This window comes from Pseudophryne corroboree, unplaced genomic scaffold (genome assembly GCF_028390025.1).
Source record: "Pseudophryne corroboree isolate aPseCor3 unplaced genomic scaffold, aPseCor3.hap2 scaffold_567, whole genome shotgun sequence".
NCBI classification, from domain to species: domain Eukaryota; kingdom Metazoa; phylum Chordata; class Amphibia; order Anura; family Myobatrachidae; genus Pseudophryne; species Pseudophryne corroboree.
The window spans coordinates 364745-382404 of NW_026970166.1; the positions used below are offsets into that span (position 1 = coordinate 364745).

The following is a 17660-nucleotide window of genomic DNA, read 5'->3' on the forward strand; positions in this document are numbered from 1 at the left end:
TACGGTGATGTTATCCAAGCAGTGGGCCAAAGTTGACTGGAACCCTCATCTGCATATGAAAAGAGAAAAGGGGCATGCAGGGCATGGCGGCCTTTTGCAGTGCTTGGATGACCCCTAGTTCGCATTAAACACCCCCACCCTCCTTTGGTGTGGGGCTCATGTTGGCCATGCCCCATCCCCTGAAGCATTCAAGCTGATTTCTTGCAGCAGCTGGGCACTGTAACAGCTCCAGAGCTGTTCTGTAAGGCAAGAAAAAGGGTGTGGGCCCTGCAGCACCACCTGTTGTTCGCATTGTGCGTTGGAAGGCACAAATTAAGCAGACGGGAGGAGAAGTCAGGATAGTGCGCAAGGGCATACTTTTCTCTTAGTCCGGGGGCAAGGCTTCAAAATGGGGTCTGCAACGGAGGAGACACAGGGGGCGTGGTCACAGCAGCTTTTCTCTACAGCCTGCACCAGCAGGAGCCTACACCATTTTTTATGATCACGCTGAACTGCAGTGCGACTGCAATTACAGCATGGTCAAGAAGGGAGGCGTCATGCTGGGTGGCCATGCCCTGTCACTGTGCAGGAGCCAGCACAGCTCACACACTAGTCCCCGGGTGCAGCCCCCAACCCCCGGGACACCCGGAGCAACAAAATGTAGATTCAGGCCACCAGGCCACGCCCCTACCTATGAAACCATGCCTCCTTTTTACCATTGCGCTGTTTATCTGCGCGCACTGCATTACAATCTCCCTCGCCACCTCTCTGGGTGTCACCAGTGATAGTGACACCTCTGCCATGCTTGTAGCAGCTGGTCCTAAGATCTACGCCTCAAGCCCTGAGTGTTTGCCCTTGTGACTTGTTGATCATCATAGCGAAGCAGATGCTTACAGAAAACTGCAGGGGCTTAGATTGAAAATAAAAAAATTGATGGGTATAAGGTAGAGAGGAGCGGGTTCGGTTCTCCGAGAACCGAATTCCCCACGAACTCCACGTGGTTTACACTGGTCCGAGGCAGGCTCGGTTGTTCCCGCCTGACTCGGAAAACCTGAACAAGGGAAAATGTCATCATCCCGCTGTCGGATTCTTGCGAGATTCGGATTCCATATAAAGAGCTGCGCGTTGCTGCCATTTTTACTCGTGCATTGAAGAGAGAGCGGAGAGGACGTGGCTATGTTCTCTCAGTGGAAATCTCAATATCAGTGCTCAGTATCAGTGGTTACTTATTGCTGCTCAGTAATACTAGTAGTGTGTCTCTCCTGCTCAGTGTCAGTTCTCAGTAGTATCCTCATCAGTGCTCAGTATCACTGCTCATTGTCTTGTGCTGCATTGTGGTGCTCAGCATACTACAGTACATTACTAATAGTCCAGTGCTGCATCTTGCTGCTCAGTGTCAGTTCTAGTATCCTCATCAGTGCTCACTATCACTGCTCATTGCATTGTGGTGTTCTGTATACTACAGTAACATAGTAATATAGTATATATAGAGGAGCGGGTTCGGTTCTCCGAGAACCGAATTCCCTACGAACTCCACGTGGTTTACACTGGTCCGAGGCAGGCTCGGTTGTTCCCGCCTGACTCGGAAAACCTGAACAAGGGAAAATGTCATCATCCCGCTGTCGGATTCTCGCGAGATTCGGATTCCATATAAAGAGCTGCGCGTTGCCGCCATTTTTACTCGTGCATTGAAGAGAGAGCGGAGAGGACGTGGCTATGTTCTCTCAGTGGAAATCTCAATATCAGTGCCCAGTATCAGTGGTTACTTATTGCTGCTCAGTAATACTAGTAGTGTGTCTCTCCTGCTCAGTGTCAGTTCTCAGTAGTATCCTCATCAGTGCTCAGTATCACTGCTCATTGTCTTGTGCTGCATTGTGGTGCTCAGCATACAACAGTACATTACTAATAGTCCAGTGCTGCATCTTGCTGCTCATGTTGGCTATGCCCCAGCCCCTGAAGCATTCAAGCTGATTTCTTGCAGCAGCTGGGCACTGTAACAGCTCCAGAGCTGCTCTGTAAGGCAAGTAAAAGGGTGTTGGCCCTGCAGCACTACCTGTAGTTTGCATTGTGCGTTGGAAGGCACAAAGTAAGCAGACAGGAGAAGTCAGGAGAGTGCACAAGGGCATAGAAGGCAGGGGCTCAAGAAAAGAGAAGTGGAAACAGACAGCAAACTAGGCTGGAGAGAGACCTGAGACAAAGAGATCTGAATTATACGAGTAGCCGACCAGAGGAAACACAAATTATGCAGTCAAGTGTCCCACATTTGGGGAAATCGTAGGAGCAGCACACCCAGAGTGCAATGGGTGAGCCTTGCCCTGGGAGAAGCACCTTCCTGATCATAGTATCTCACTTGGCAGGTAAGTAGGAGTTGGGCTTGAGCTGGGGAGGGTCGCTGCTCGGGCACCCCCCTGTCAAGTGAAGGAGATCCAACTGAGGCAGCACAAGGAAACTCTCGAAAAAAGAACAAGGCTAGAGGAAGATCTGAGACAAAGAAATCTGACTTTTACCAGAGCTGACCAGAGGAAAGCACAAACACAGTCCCCCACTACCACAAATAATGCAGTCGAGTTTCCCACATTTGGGGAAATCACAGGGGTCAGCATACCCAGAATGCAATGAATGAACCTCACCCTGGGAGAACAATCTTCATGACCATGGTATCTCCTATGCAAAATAAGTATGATTTGGGATAGGGCTGGGGAGGGCCGCTGCTCAGGCACATCTCTGTCAAGTTAAGGAGATTCAACTGAGGCAGCACAAGGGAACTCTCATCTGGGGACAACAACTGCAGGGAGAACACATATTTTCAGATGAACATGGGAGAGCAGAAGGCTGCCTAATACTGAAGCACCCCAAACAACAAACCAAATGCAACAACTAGTACAAGCATTCCTGGGGGAAGGTCTGCAGAAGACGGATTTGCATACGGTGATGTTATCCAAGCAGTGGGCCAAAGTTGACTGGAACCCTCATCTGCATATGAAAAGAGAAAAGGGGCATGCAGGGCATGGCGGCCTTTTGCAGTGCTTGGATGACCCCTAGTTCGCATTAAACACCTCCCCCCTCCAGGTAGTGCTGCAGGGCCCACACCCTTTTACTTGCCTTACAGAGCAGCTCTGGAGCTGTTACAGTGCCCAGCTGCTGCAAGAAATCAGCTTGAATCCTTCAGGGGCTGGGGCATAGCCAACATGAGCCCCACACCGACGGAGGGTGGAGGTGTTTAATGCGAACTAGGGGTCATCCAAGTGCCGCAAAAGGCCGCCATGCCCTGCACGCCCCTTTTCTCTTTTCATATGCAGACGAGGGTTGAAGCCAACTTTGACCCACTGCTTGGATGACATCGCCATATGCAAATCCATCTGCTGCAGGCCTTCCCCCAGGAATACTTGCACTAGTTGTTGCATTTGGTTTGTTGTTTGAGGGTGCTTCAGTATTAGGCAGCCTTCTGCCCTCCCATGTTCATCTGAAAATATGTGTTCTCCCTGCAGTTGTTGTCCCCAGATGAGAGTTCCCTTGTGCTGCCTCAGTTGAATCTCCTTTACTTGACAGAGATGTGCCTGAGCAGCGGCCCTCCCCAGCCCTATCCCAAATCATACTTATTTTGCATAGGAGATACCATGGTCATGAAGACTGTTCTCCCAGGGTGCGGTTCATTCATTGCATTCTGGGTATGCTGACCCCTGTGATTTCCCCAAATGTGGGAAACTCGACTGCATTATTTAATGCGAACTAGGGGTCATCCAAGCACCGCAAAAGGCCGCCATGCCCTGCATACCCCTTTTCTCTTTTCATAAGCAGACGAGGTTTGAAGCCAACTTTGACCCACTGCTTGGATGACATCACTTGCTGCCTTTCCAATGAAGCAAGTTTAATTTAATAATAGGTGAAAAACCATCCCTACAAAGGTGTTAATCAGATACTTGGCTTTGTGGACACTTTTCAGAGCACAAATTTGTTAGCATAAAAATAAAGCCAGAAAATGAAGAGCTGTTTAATCACTCAATTGGATTTTTCTGCCAGCATATTTCTTTTTCTCTGCAACCCACTGCTAAATTGTGCTTCCTAGCTGTTTTTATAAAATCACTGAATCAAATCTAACTCTGATTACATCAGAGAAGGCCAGGTACCCTACACCATAACAGGGGGTTTGAAATTTTGACTTGTCTACTTAAAGATCACCAAAATCTGATAACAAGGTCAATTAAGTCCCTGGGTGGGATTGAACCACCAACCTTTTGGTTAACAGCCTTACACACTAACTGATTGCGCCACAGCGACACTTTGCAGAAGTACATACTGACAAAGGCTAATAAGCATTCATCTAGAACGATTCCTAGAAACATTTTAAAAAGTCAATAATGTGGAGAGTTTTTGTAAGATGTTTCTTCCATCAACCAATGAAGAAACACATTGGTACTTTCCCATGATGAGTGAGTGCTTCAGGATCTTTTGCACTTACATGTGCAGCAGAGTACTGTAATGGAAGCATGCTGGGTCCATAACCCAGAGGTAGGCAGATTGAAACTATCCTCTGCTATATGCATTTTTTTTTGTTAATTAAAGTAATCCAAAACTGGGATTGATATTTTTGCTCTTTTATTTTTACTTAAAGTACAATAACTTTTACCATTTTAATTTGTTTTAATAGTATATTGACAGTATTGTTTTCTTTCAAAAATCCAATTAATTTTCTTTACCCGATTATTAAAATGGTAATTGACAAAAACAAACTACATTGTCACCAGAAGAGCAATACAAAATGTACAAGTGATATATTAAAATCATCTTTCCAGCTTGAATTTCAATGATGCATTGGGGCAACGATTTTGTGAGAAACATCTTCACCCTTAAATAAAGATTTTCTTAATTCCTTACCTGTGTGCTAATTAGATATCACCTTGTTTTCACATTAAACAGACTTCCACATGAGAAAACAGCAAAGATGCAGTGGCGTTAATGTTTCCTGGTGTCAACCTGTATTATTTCCGTAGATATTGAAATGAGGATGCATCTTGCTGCCTTTCCAATGAAGCAAGTTTAATTTAGTAATAGGTGAAAAACCATCCCTACAAAGATGTTAATCAGATACTTGGCTTTGTGGACACTTTTCAGAGAACAAATTTGTAATCATAAAAATAAAGCCAGAAAATGAAGAGCTGTTTAATCACTCAATTGGATTTTTCTGCCAGCATTTTTCTTTTTCTCTGCAACCCACTGCTAAATTGTGCTTCCTAGCTGTTTTTTTATAAAATCACTTAATCAAATCTAACTCTGATTACATCAGAGAAGGCCAGGTACCCTATACCATAAGAGGGGGTTTGCAATTTTGACTTGTCTACTTAAATATCACCAAAATCTGATAACAAGGTCAATTAAGTCCCTGGGTGGGATTGAACCACCAACCTTTTGGTTAACAGCCTTACACACTAACTGATTGCGCCACAGCGACACTTTGCAAAAAGCACATACTGACAAAGACTAATAAGCATTCATCTAGAACGTTTCCTAGAAAAACTTTAAAAAGTCAATAATCTGGAGAGTTTTTGTAAGATGTTTCTTCCAGCAACCAATGAAGAAACACATTGGTACTTTCGCATGATGAGTGAGTGCTTCAGGATCTCTTGCACTTACATGTGCAGCAGAGTACTGCAATGGAAGCATGCTGGGCCCATAACCCAGAGGTAGGCAGATTGAAACTATCCTTTGCTATATGAATTTTTTTTTTTGTTCATTAAAGTAATCCAAAACTGGGATTGATATTTTAGCTTTTATTTTTACTTAAAGTACAATAACTTTTACCATTTTAATTTGTTTTAATAGTATATTGACAGTATTGTTTTCTTTCAAAAATCCACTTAATTTTCTTTACCCTATTATTAAAATGGTAATTGACAAAAACAAACTACATTGTCACCATAAGAGCAATACAAAATGTACAAGTGATATATTAAAATCATCTTTCCAGCTTGAATTTCAATGATGCATTGGGGCAACGATTTTGTGAGAAACATCTTCACCCTTAAATAAAGATTTTCTTAATTCCTTACCTGTGTGCTAATTAGATATCACCTTGTTTTCACATTAAACAGACTTCCACATGAGAAAGCAGCAAGGATGCAGTGGCGTTAATGTTTCCTGGTATCAACCTGTATTATTTCAGTAGATATTGAAATGAGGATGCATCTTGCTGCCTTTCCAATGAAGCAAGTTTAATTTAGTAATAGGTGAAAAACCATCCCTACAAATATGTTAATCAGATACTTGGCTTTGTGGACACTTTTCAGAGAACAAATTAGTTAGTATAAAAATAAAGCCAGAAAATGAAGAGCTGTTTAATCACTCAATTGGATTTTTCTGCCAGCATATTTCTTTTTCTCTGCAACCCACTGCCAAATTGTGCTTCCTAGCTGTTTTTATAAAATCACTGAATCAAATCTAACTCTGATTACATCAGAGAAGGCCAGGTACCCTACACCATAACAGGGGGTTTGAAATTTTGACTTGTCTACTTAAAGATCACCAAAATCTGATAACAAGGTCAATTAAGTCCCTGGGTGGGATTGAACAACCAACCTTTTGGTTAATAGCCTTACACACTAACTGATTGCGCCACAGCTACACTTTGCAAAAGTACATACTGACAAAGGCTAATAAGCATTCATCTAGAACGATTCCTAGAAACATTTTAAAAAGTCAATAATGTGGAGAGTTTTTGTAAGATGTTTCTTCCATCAACCAATGAAGAAACACATTGGTACTTTCCCATGATAAGTGAGTGCTTCAGGACCTCTTGCACTTACATGTGCAGCAGAGTACTGTAATGGAAGCATGCTGGGTCCATAACCCAGAGGTAGGCAGATTGAAACTATCCTCTGCTATATGCATTTTTTTTTTGTTAATTAAAGTAATCCAAAACTGGGATTGATATTTTTGCTCTTTTATTTTTACTTAAAGTACAATAACTTTTACCATTTTAATTTGTTTTAAGAGTATATTGACAGTATTGTTTTCTTTCAAAAATCCACTTAATTTTCTTTACCCGATTATTAAAATGGTAATTGACAAAAACAAACTACATTGTCACCAGAAGAGCAATACAAAATGTACAAGTGATATATTAAAATCATCTTTCCAGCTTGAATTTCAATGATGCATTGGGGCAACGATTTTGTGAGAAACATCTTCACCCTTAAATAAAGATTTTCTTAATTCCTTACCTGTGTGCTAATTAGATATCACCTTGTTTTCACATTAAACAGACTTCCACATGAGAAAACAGCAAAGATGCAGTGGCGTTAATGTTTCCTGGTGTCAACCTGTATTATTTCCGTAGATATTGAAATGAGGATGCATCTTGCTGCCTTTCCAATGAAGCAAGTTTAATTTAGTAATAGGTGAAAAACCATCCCTACAAAGATGTTAATCAGATACTTGGCTTTGTGGACACTTTTCAGAGAACAAATTTGTAATCATAAAAATAAAGCCAGAAAATGAAGAGCTGTTTAATCACTTAATTGGATTTTTCTGCCAGCATTTTTCTTTTTCTCTGCAACCCACTGCTAAATTGTGCTTCCTAGCTGTTTTTTTATAAAATCACTTAATCAAATCTAACTCTGATTACATCAGAGAAGGCCAGGTACCCTACACCATAAGAGGGGGTTTGCAATTTTGACTTGTCTACTTAAATATTACCAAAATCTGATCACAAGGTCAATTACGTCCCTGGATGGGATTGAACCACCAACCTTTTGATTAATAGCTGAACACACTAACCGATTGCGCCACAGAGACACTTTGCGAAAAGTACATACTGACAAAGACTAATAAGCATTCATCTAGAACGTTTCCTAGAAAAACTTTAAAAAGTCAATAATCTGGAGAGTTTTTGTAAGATGTTTCTTCCAGCAACCAATGAAGAAACACATTGGTACTTTCGCATGATGAGTGAGTGCTTCAGGATCTCTTGCACTTACATGTGCAGCAGAGTACTGCAATGGAAGCATGCTGGGCCCATAACCCAGAGGTAGGCAGATTGAAACTATCCTTTGCTATATGCATTTTTTTTTGTTCATTAAAGTAATCCAAAACTGGGATTGATATTTTAGCTTTTATTTTTACTTAAAGTACAATAACTTTTACCATTTTAATTTGTTTTAATAGTATATTGACAGTATTGTTTTCTTTCAAAAATCCTATTAATTTTCTTTACCCGATTATTAAAATGGTAATTGACAAAAACAAACTACATTGTCACCAGAAGAGCAATACAAAATGTACAAGTGATATATTAAAATCATCTTTCCAGCTTGAATTTCAATGATGCATTGGGGCAACGATTTTGTGAGAAACATCTTCACCCTTAAATAAAGATTTTCTTAATTCCTTACCTGTGTGCTAATTAGATATCACCTTGTTTTCACATTAAACAGACTTCCACATGAGAAAGCAGCAAGGATGCAGTGGCGTTAATGTTTCCTGGTGTCAACCTGTATTATTTCAGTAGACATTGAAATGAGGATGCATCTTGCTGCCTTTCCAATGAAGCAAGTTTAATTTAGTAATAGGTGAAAAACCATCCCTACAAAGGTGTTAATCAGAGACTTGGCTTTGTGGACACTTTTCAGAGAACAAATTTGTTAGCATAAAAATAAAGCCAGAAAATGAAGAGCTGTTTAATCACTCAATTGGATTTTTTTGCCAGCATATTTCTTTTTCTCTGCAACCCACTGCTAAATTGTGCTTCCTAGCTGTTTTTATAAAATCACTGAATCAAATCTAACTCTGATTACATCAGAGAAGGCCAGGTACCCTACACCATAACAGGGGGTTTGAAATTTTGACTTGTCTACTTAAAGATCACCAAAATCTGATAACAAGGTCAATTACGTCCCTGGGTGGGATTGAACCACCAACCTTTTGGTTAATAACCATACACACTAACTGATTGCGCCACAGCGACACTTTGCAAAAGTACATACTGACAAAGGCTAATAAGCATTCATCTAGAACGCTTCCTAGAAACATTTTAAAAAGTCAATAATGTGGAGAGTTTTTGTAAGATGTTTCTTCCATCAACCAATGAAGAAACACATTGGTACTTTCCCATGATAAGTGAGTGCTTCAGGACCTCTTGCACTTACATGTGCAGCAGAGTACTGTAATGGAAGCATGCTGGGTCCATAACCCAGAGGTAGGCAGATTGAAACTATCCTCTGCTATATGCATTTTTTTTGTTAATTAAAGTAATCCAAAACTGGGATTGACATTTTTGCTCTTTTATTTTTACTTAAAGTACAATAACTTTTACCATTTTAATTTGTTTTAATAGTATATTGACAGTATTGTTTTCTTTCAAAAATTCACTTAATTTTCTTTACCCGATTATTAAAATGGTAATTGACAAAAACAAACTACATTGTCACCAGAAGAGCAATACAAAATGTACAAGTGATATATTAAAATCATCTTTCCAGCTTGAATTTCAATGATGCATTGGGGCAACGATTTTGTGAGAAACATCTTCACCCTTAAATAAAGATTTTCTTAATTCCTTACCTGTGTGCTAATTAGATATCACCTTGTTTTCACATTAAACAGACTTCCACATGAGAAAGCAGCAAGTTTGCAGTGGCGTTAATGTTTCCTGGTGTCAACCTGTATTATTTCTGTAGATATTGAAATGAGGATGCATCTTGCTGCCTTTCCAATGAAGCAAGTTTAATTTAGTAATAGGTGAAAAACCATCCCTACAAAGGTGTTAATCAGAGACTTGGCTTTGTGGACACTTTTCACAGAACAAATTTGTTAGCATAAAAATAAAGCCAGAAAATGAAGAGCTGTTTAATCACTCAATTGGATTTTTTTGCCAGCATATTTCTTTTTCTCTGCAACCCACTGCTAAATTGTGCTTCCTAGCTGTTTTTTATAAAATCACTGAATCAAATCTAACTCTGATTACATCAGAGAAGGCCAGGTACCCTACACCATAAGAGGGGGTTTGAAATTTTTACTTGTCTACATAAAGATCACCAAAATCTGATAACAAGGTCAATTACGTCCCTGGGTGGGATTGAACCACCAACTTTTTGGTTAATAGCCTTACACACTAACTGATTGCGCCACAGCGACACTTTGCAAAAGCATATACTGAAAAAGGCTAATAAGCATTCATCTAGAACGTTTCCTAGAAACATTTTAAAAAGTCAATAATGTGGAGAGTTTTTGTAAGATGTTTCTTCCATCAACCAATGAAGAAACACATTGGTACTTTCCCATGATGAGTGAGTGCTTCAGGATCTCTTGCACTTACATGTGCAGCAGAGTACTGTAATGGAAGCATGCTGGGTCCATAACCCAGAGGTAGGCAGATTGAAACTATCCTCTGCTATATGCATTTTTTTTGTTAATTAAAGTAATCCAAAACTGGGATTGACATTTTTGCTCTTTTATTTTTACTTAAAGTACAATAACTTTTACCATTTTAATTTGTTTTAATAGTATATTGACAGTATTGTTTTCTTTCAAAAATTCACTTAATTTTCTTTTCTGTGTGCTAATTAGATAGCACCTTGTTTTCACATTAAATAGACTTCCACATGAGAAAGCAGCAAGGATGCAGTGGCGTTAATGTTTCCTGGTGGTAGTGGGGGACTGTGTTTGTGCTTTCCTCTGGTCAGCTCTGGTAAAAGTCAGATTTCTTTGTCTCAGATCTTCTTCTAGCCTTGTTCTTCTTTCGAGAGTTCCCTTGTGCTGCCTCAGTTGGATCTCCTTCACTTGACAGGGGCGTACCCGAGCAGCGACCCTCCCCAGCACTAGCCCAACTCCTACTTACCTGCCAGGTGAGATACTATGATCATGAAGGTGCTTCTCCCAGGGCAAGGCTCACCCATTGCACTCTGGGTGTGCTGCTCCTGCGATTTCCCCAAATGTGGGAAACTTGACTGCATAATTTGTGTTTCCCCTGGTCGGCTCTCGTATAATTCAGATCTCTTTGTCTCAGGTCTCTCTCCAGCCTAGTTTGCTGTCTGTTTCCACTTCTCTTTTCTTAAACCGCTCCCTTCTATGTTCTTGCGCACCTTAATTAAATCTAACTCTGATTACGTCAGAGAAGGCCAGGTACCCTACACCATAAGAGGGGGTTTGAAATTTTGACTTGTCTACTTAAAGATCACCAAAATCTGATCACAAGGTCAATTACATCACTGGGTGGGAACCTTTTGGTTAATAGCCCATGTAAGTGCAAGAGATCCTGAAGCACTCACTCATCATGGGAAAGTACCAATGTGTTTCTTACAAAAATTCTCCAGATTATTGACTTTTTAAAGTTTTTCTAGGAAACGTTCTAGATGAATGCTTATTAGCCTTTGTCAGTATGTACTTTTGCAAAGTGTCGCTGTGGCGCAATCAGTCAGTGTGTATGGCTATTAACCTAAAGGTTGGTGATTCAATCCCACCCAGGGACGTAATTGACCTTGTTATCAGATTTTGGTGATCTTTAAGTAGACAAGTCAAAATTTCAAACCCCCTCTTATGGTGTAGGGTACCCGGCCTTCTCTGATGTAATCAGAGTTAGATTTGATTAAGTGATTTTATAAAAAACAGCTAGGAAGCACAATTTAGCAGTGGGTTGCAGAGAAAAAAAATTATGCTGGCAGAAAAGTCCAATTGAGTGATTAAACAGCTCTTCATTTTCTGATTTTATGTTTATGCTAACAAATTTGCTCTCTGAAAAGTGTCCACAAAGCCAAGTCTCTGATTAACACCTTTGTAGGAATGATTATCCACCTATTACTGAATTAAACTTGCTTCTTTGGAAAGGAAGCAAGATGCATCCTCATTTCAATGTCTACTGAAATAATACAGGTTGACACCAGGAAACATAAACGTCACTGCATCCTTGCTGCTTCCTCATGGGGAAGTCTGTTTAATGTGAAAACAAGGTGATATCTAATCAGCACACAGGTAAGGAATTAAGAAAATCTTTCTTTATGGGTGAAGATGTTTCTCACAAAATTGTTGCACCAAGGCATCATTGAAATTAAAGCTGGAAAGATGATTTTAATATATCACTTGTATATTTTGTACTGCTCTTCTGGTGACAATGTAGTTTGTTTTTGTCAATTACCATTTTAATAATAGGGTAAAGAAAATTAAGTGGATTTTTGAAAGAAAACAATACTGTCAATATACTATTAAAACAAATTAAAATGGTAAAAGTTATTGTACTTTAAGTAAAAATAAAAGAGCAAAAATATCAATCCCAGTTTTGGATTACTTTAATTAACAAAAAACAATGCATATAGCAGAGGATAGTTTCAATCTGCCTACCTCTGGGTTATGGACCCAGCATGCTTCCATTACAGTACTCTGCTGCACATGTAAGTGCAAGAGATCCTGAAGCACTCACTCATCATGGGAAAGTACCAATGTGTTTCTTCATTGGTTGATGGAAGAAACATCTTACAAAAACTCTCCAGATTATTGACTTTTTAAAGTTTTTCTAGGAAACGTTCTAGATGAATGCTTATTAGCCTTTGTCAGTATGTACTTTCGCAAAGTGTCTCTGAGGCACAAACAGTTAGCGTGTTCAGTTGTTAACCAAAAGGTTGGTGGTTCAATCCCACCTAGGGACGTAATTGACCTTGTTATCAGATTTTGGTGATCTTTAAGTAGACAAGTCAAAATTTCGAAAACCCCTGTTATGGTGTAGGGTACCTGGCCTTCTCTGATGTAATCAGAGTTAGATTTGATTAAGTGATTTTATAAAAAAAACAGCCACGAAGCACAATTTAGCAGTGGGTTGCAGAGAAAAAGAAATATGCTGGCAGAAAAATCCAATTGAGTGATTAAACAGCTCTTCATTTTCTGGCTTTATTTTTATGCTAACAAATTTGTGCTCTGAAAAGTGTCACAAAGCCAAGTATCTTATTAACACCTTTGTAGGGATGGTTTTTCACCTATTATTAAATTAAACTTGCTTCATTGGAAAGGCAGCAAGTGATGTCATCCAAGCAGTGGGTCAAGGTTGGCTTCAAACCTCGTCTGCTTATGAAAAGAGAAAAGGGGTATGCAGGGCATGGCGGCCTTTTGCGGTGCTTGGATGACCCCTAGTTCGCATTAAATAATGCAGTCGAGTTTCCCACATTTGGGGAAATCACAGGGGTCAGCATACCCAGAATGCAATGAATGAACCGCACCCTGGGAGAACAGTCTTCATGACCATGGTATCTCCTATGCAAAATAAGTATGATTTGGGATAGGGCTGGGGAGGGCCGCTGCTCAGGCACATCTCTGTCAAGTAAAGGAGATTCAACTGAGGCAGCACAAGGGAACTCTCATCTGGGGACAACAACTGCAGGGAGAACACATATTTTCAGATGAACATGGGAGGGCAGAAGGCTGCCTAATACTGAAGCACCCCCAAACAACAAACCAAATGCAACAACTAGTGCAAGCATTCCTGGAGGAAGGCCTGCAGCAGATGGATTTGCATATGGCGATGTCATCCAAGCAGTGGGTCAAAGTTGGCTTCAACCCTCGTCTGCATATGAAAAGAGAAAAGGGGCGTGCAGGGCATGGCGGCCTTTTGCGGCACTTGGATGACCCCTAGTTCGCATTAAACACCTCCACCCTCTGTCGGTGTGGGGCTCATGTTGGCTATGCCCCAGCCCCTGAAGGATTCAAGCTGATTTCTTGCAGCAGCTGGGCACTGTAACAGCTCCAGAGCTGCTCTGTAAGGCAAGTAAAAGGGTGTGGGCCCTGCAGCACTACCTGTAGTTCGCATTGTGCAAGACCCCTAGTTCGCATTAAACACCCCCACCCTCCTTCGGTGTGGGGCTCATGTTGGCCATGCCCCAGCCCCTGAAGCATTCACGCTGATTTCTTGCAGCAGCTGGGCACTGTAACAGCTCAAGAGCTGCTCTGTAAGGCAAGTAAAAGGGTGTGGGCCCTGCAGCACTACCTGTAGTTTGCATTGTGCATTGGAAGGCACAAAGTAAGCAGACGGGAGGAGAAGTCAGGATAGTGCACAAGGGTATAGACGGGAGGGGATCAAGAAAAAAGAAGTGGAAACAGACAGCAAACTAGGCTTCCAATGCACAATGCAAACTACAGGTAGTGCTGCAGGGCCCACACCCTTTTACTTGCCTTACAGAGCAGCTCTGGAGCTGTTTAATCACTCAATTGGATTTTTCTGCCAGCATAATTTTTCTCTTACGTCCTAGAGGATGCTGGGGACTCCGTAAGGACCATGGGGGATAGACGGGCTCCGCAGGAGACATGGGCACTTTAAGAAAGACTTTAGATCTGGGTGTGCACTGGCTCCTCCCTCTATGCCCCTCCTCCAGACCTCAGTTTACTACTGTGCCCAGAGGAGACTGGGTGCTTTTCAGGGAGCTCTCCTGAGTTTCCTGACAGAAAGTATATTTGTTAGATTTTTTTATTTTCAGGGAGCCTGCTGGCAACAGACTCCCTGCATCGAGGGGCAGAGGGGAGAGATGCACACCTACTTCTGTGAGTTGATAGGCTCTGCTTCTTAGGCTACTGTACAGCATTAGCTCCAGAGGGATCGGTACGCAGGTCTCACCCTCGCCGTCCGTCCCAGAGCCGCGCCGCCGTCCCCCTCGCAGAGCCGGAAGATAGAAGCCGGGTGAGTATGAGAAGAAAAGAAGACTTCAGAGGCGGCGGAAGACTTCATGATCTTCACTGAGGTAACGCACAGCAGTAAAGCTGTGCTCCATTGCTCCCATACACCTCACACACGGCAGTCAGTGTAAGGGTGAAGGGCGCAGGGGGGACGCCCTGGGCAGCAATATAGACCTCTCTTTGGCAAAATAAATATATATGCAGCTAGGCACTGTATATATATATAAGAGCCCCCGCCATTTTTTTATGGGGGGGGCTATTTGAGCGGGACAGAAGCCCGTCGCTGAGGGGGTGGGGCTTCTCCCTCAGCACTCCCCAGCGCCATTTTCTCCACAGCACCGCTGAGGGGAAGCTCCATGGACTCTCCCCTGCTTATACCACGGTAGAAAGAGGGTCTTAAAGAAGAGGGGGCACATAATTAGGCGCATATATATATGGAAATACAGCGCTACTGGGTAAACATAAAATGATTGTGTTTTTTTCCTGGGTCATATAGCGCTGGGGTGTGTGCTGGCATACTTTCTCTCTCTGTCTCTCCAAAGGGCCTTGTTGGGGAACTGTCCTCAGATAAGAGGATTCCCTGAGTGTATGGTGTGTCGGTACACGTGTGTCGACATGTCTGAGGTAGAAGGCTCTCCTAGAGAGGAGCAGGAGCAAATTAATGTGGTGTCTCCATCGACAACGCCGACACCTGACTGGATGGATATGTGGAATGTTTTAAGTGCTAATGTAAACTTATTACACAAGAGATTAGACAAAGCTGAAGCTAGGGAACAGTCAGGGAGTCAACCCATGCCTGTCCCTATGTCGCAGGGACCTTCGGGGTTTCAAAAGCGCCCACTATCCCAAATAGTTGACACAGATACCGACACAGATTCTGACTCCAGTGTCGACTACGATGATGCAAAGTTACAACCAAAATTGGCTAAATGTATTCGATATATGATTATTGCAATAAAAGATGTTTTGCACATCACAGAGTCCCCTGTCCCTGACACGAGGGTACACATGTATAAGGGAAAGAAACCTGAGATAACCTTTCCCCCCTCACATGAGTTGAACGAATTATGTGAAAAAGCTTGGGAATCTCCAGACAAAAAGCTGCAGATTCCCAAAAGGATTCTTATGGCGTATCCTTTCCCGCCAATGGACAGGATACGGTGGGAATCCTCCCCTAGGGTGGATAAAGCATTGACACGCTTATCCAAAAAGGTAGCGCTGCCATCCCAGGATACGGCTACCATCAGGGACCCTGCTGACCGCAAGCAGGAGGTTACCCTAAAGTCCATTTACACACATTCTGGTACCTTACTCAGACCGGCAATTGCGTCGGCCGAGGTTGTAGCGCGGTGGCAGCATGGACAGATACCTTATCAGCAGAGATTGAGACCCTAGATAAGGATGCTATGTTATTGACCATAGGGCATATAAAAGATGCTGTCCTATATATGAGAGATGCTCAAAGTGACATTAGTCTACTGGGTTCTAGAATAAACGCTATGTCGATTTCTGCTAGACGAGTCCTATGGACCCGGCAATGGACAGGTGATGCCGACTCAAAAAGGCATATGGAGGTTTTACCTTACAGGTGTGAGGAATTGTTTGGGGAAGGTCTCTCGGACCTTGTCTCCACAGCTACAGCTGGTAAATCAATTTTTTTGCCTTATATTCCCTCACAGCCTAAGAAAGCACCACATTATCAAATGCAGTCCTTTCGATCACAGAGAAACAAGAAAGTACGAGGTGCGTCCTTTCTTGCCAGAGGTAAGGGCAGAGGGAAGAAGCTGCACAACACAGCTAGTTCCCAGGAACAGAAGTCCTCCCCGGCCTCTACAAAATCCACCGCATGACGCTGGGGCTCCGCTAAAGGAGTCCGCCCAGTTGGGGGCACGTCTTCGTGTTTTCAGCCACATCTGGGTTCATTCGCAGGTGGATCCCTAGGCAATAGAAATTGTTTCTCAGGGTTACAAGCTGAAATTCGAAGAGGTGCCTCCTCGCCGGTTTTTCAAATCGGCCCTACCATCTTCTCCCCAGGAAAGGGAGATAGTGTTAAATGCAATTCACAAATTGTATCTTCAACAGGTGGTGGTCAAGGTTCCCCTGCTTCAACAAGGAAAGGGAAATTATTCGACCCTGTTTGTAGTCCCAAAACCGGACGGTTTGGTCAGACCCATATTAAATTTAAAATCCCTGAACCTATACTTGAAAAGGTTCAAGTTCAAGATGGAATCGCTAAGAGCGGTCATCGCCAGCCTAGAAGGGGGGGATTTTATGATATCTCTGGACATAAAGGATGCATACCTTCATGTACTCATTTATCCACCTCATCAGGCGTACCTAAGATTTGCGGTACAGTATTGTCATTACCAATTTCAGACGTTGCCGTTTGGTCTCTCCAGAATTTTCTCCGAGAATTTTCACCAAGGTAATGACGGAAATTATGGTGCTCCTGCGAAAGCAAGGTGTCACAATTATCCCGTACTTGAACGATCTCCTCATAAAAGCGAGATCAAGAGAGCAGTTGCTGAACAGCGTATAACTTTCATTGAAGGTGTTACAGCAAAACGGCTGGATTCTCAATATCCCGAAGTCGCAGTTGGTTCCTACGACTCGTCTGACTTTGCTTGGGCATTATTCTGGATACGGACCAGAAAAGGGTTTATCTTCCGATAGAAAAGGCCCAGGAACTCATGACTCTGGTCAGGAACCTATTGAAACCAAAACAGGTGTCAGTGCATCACTGCACTCGAGTCCTGGGAATGATGGTGGCATCATACGAGGCCATTCCCTTCGGCAGGTTCCATGCGAGGATCTTGCAATGGGACCTACTGGACAAGTGGTCCGGGTCACATCTACAGATTCATCAGTTGATCACCCTGTCCCCCAGGGCCAGGGTATCTCTCCTGTGGTGGCTGCAGAGTGCTCACCTTCTAGAGGGCCGCAGGTTCGGCATTCAGGACTGGATCCTGGTGACCACGAACGCGAGCCTCCGAGGTTGGGGAGCAGCCACACAGGGAAGAAATTTCCAAGGTCTTTGG

At 42.5% G+C, this 17660-nt stretch overlaps 3 non-coding genes and 2 pseudogenes across 3 annotated transcripts; 2 read left to right on the top strand and 3 right to left on the bottom strand.

The window, feature by feature from the left end:
• Positions 1-2180: 2180 nt before the first annotated feature.
• Positions 2181-2344, bottom strand: LOC135033093 (U1 spliceosomal RNA). The gene has a single exon (XR_010228529.1). It is a non-coding gene; the product is annotated as a U1 spliceosomal RNA (small nuclear RNA).
• Positions 2345-2496: 152 nt separating this feature from the next.
• Positions 2497-2660, bottom strand: LOC135033053 (U1 spliceosomal RNA). Its single transcript, XR_010228496.1, has one exon. It is a non-coding gene; the product is annotated as a U1 spliceosomal RNA (small nuclear RNA).
• A 911-nt stretch (positions 2661-3571) lies between these two features.
• Positions 3572-3750, top strand: LOC135033132 (U1 spliceosomal RNA; annotated as a pseudogene).
• Positions 3751-10802: 7052 nt separating this feature from the next.
• On the top strand, positions 10803-10965 carry LOC135033060 (U1 spliceosomal RNA). The gene has a single exon (XR_010228503.1). It is a non-coding gene; the product is annotated as a U1 spliceosomal RNA (small nuclear RNA).
• Positions 10966-13047: 2082 nt separating this feature from the next.
• On the bottom strand, positions 13048-13226 carry LOC135033133 (U1 spliceosomal RNA; annotated as a pseudogene).
• Positions 13227-17660: the final 4434 nt, after the last annotated feature.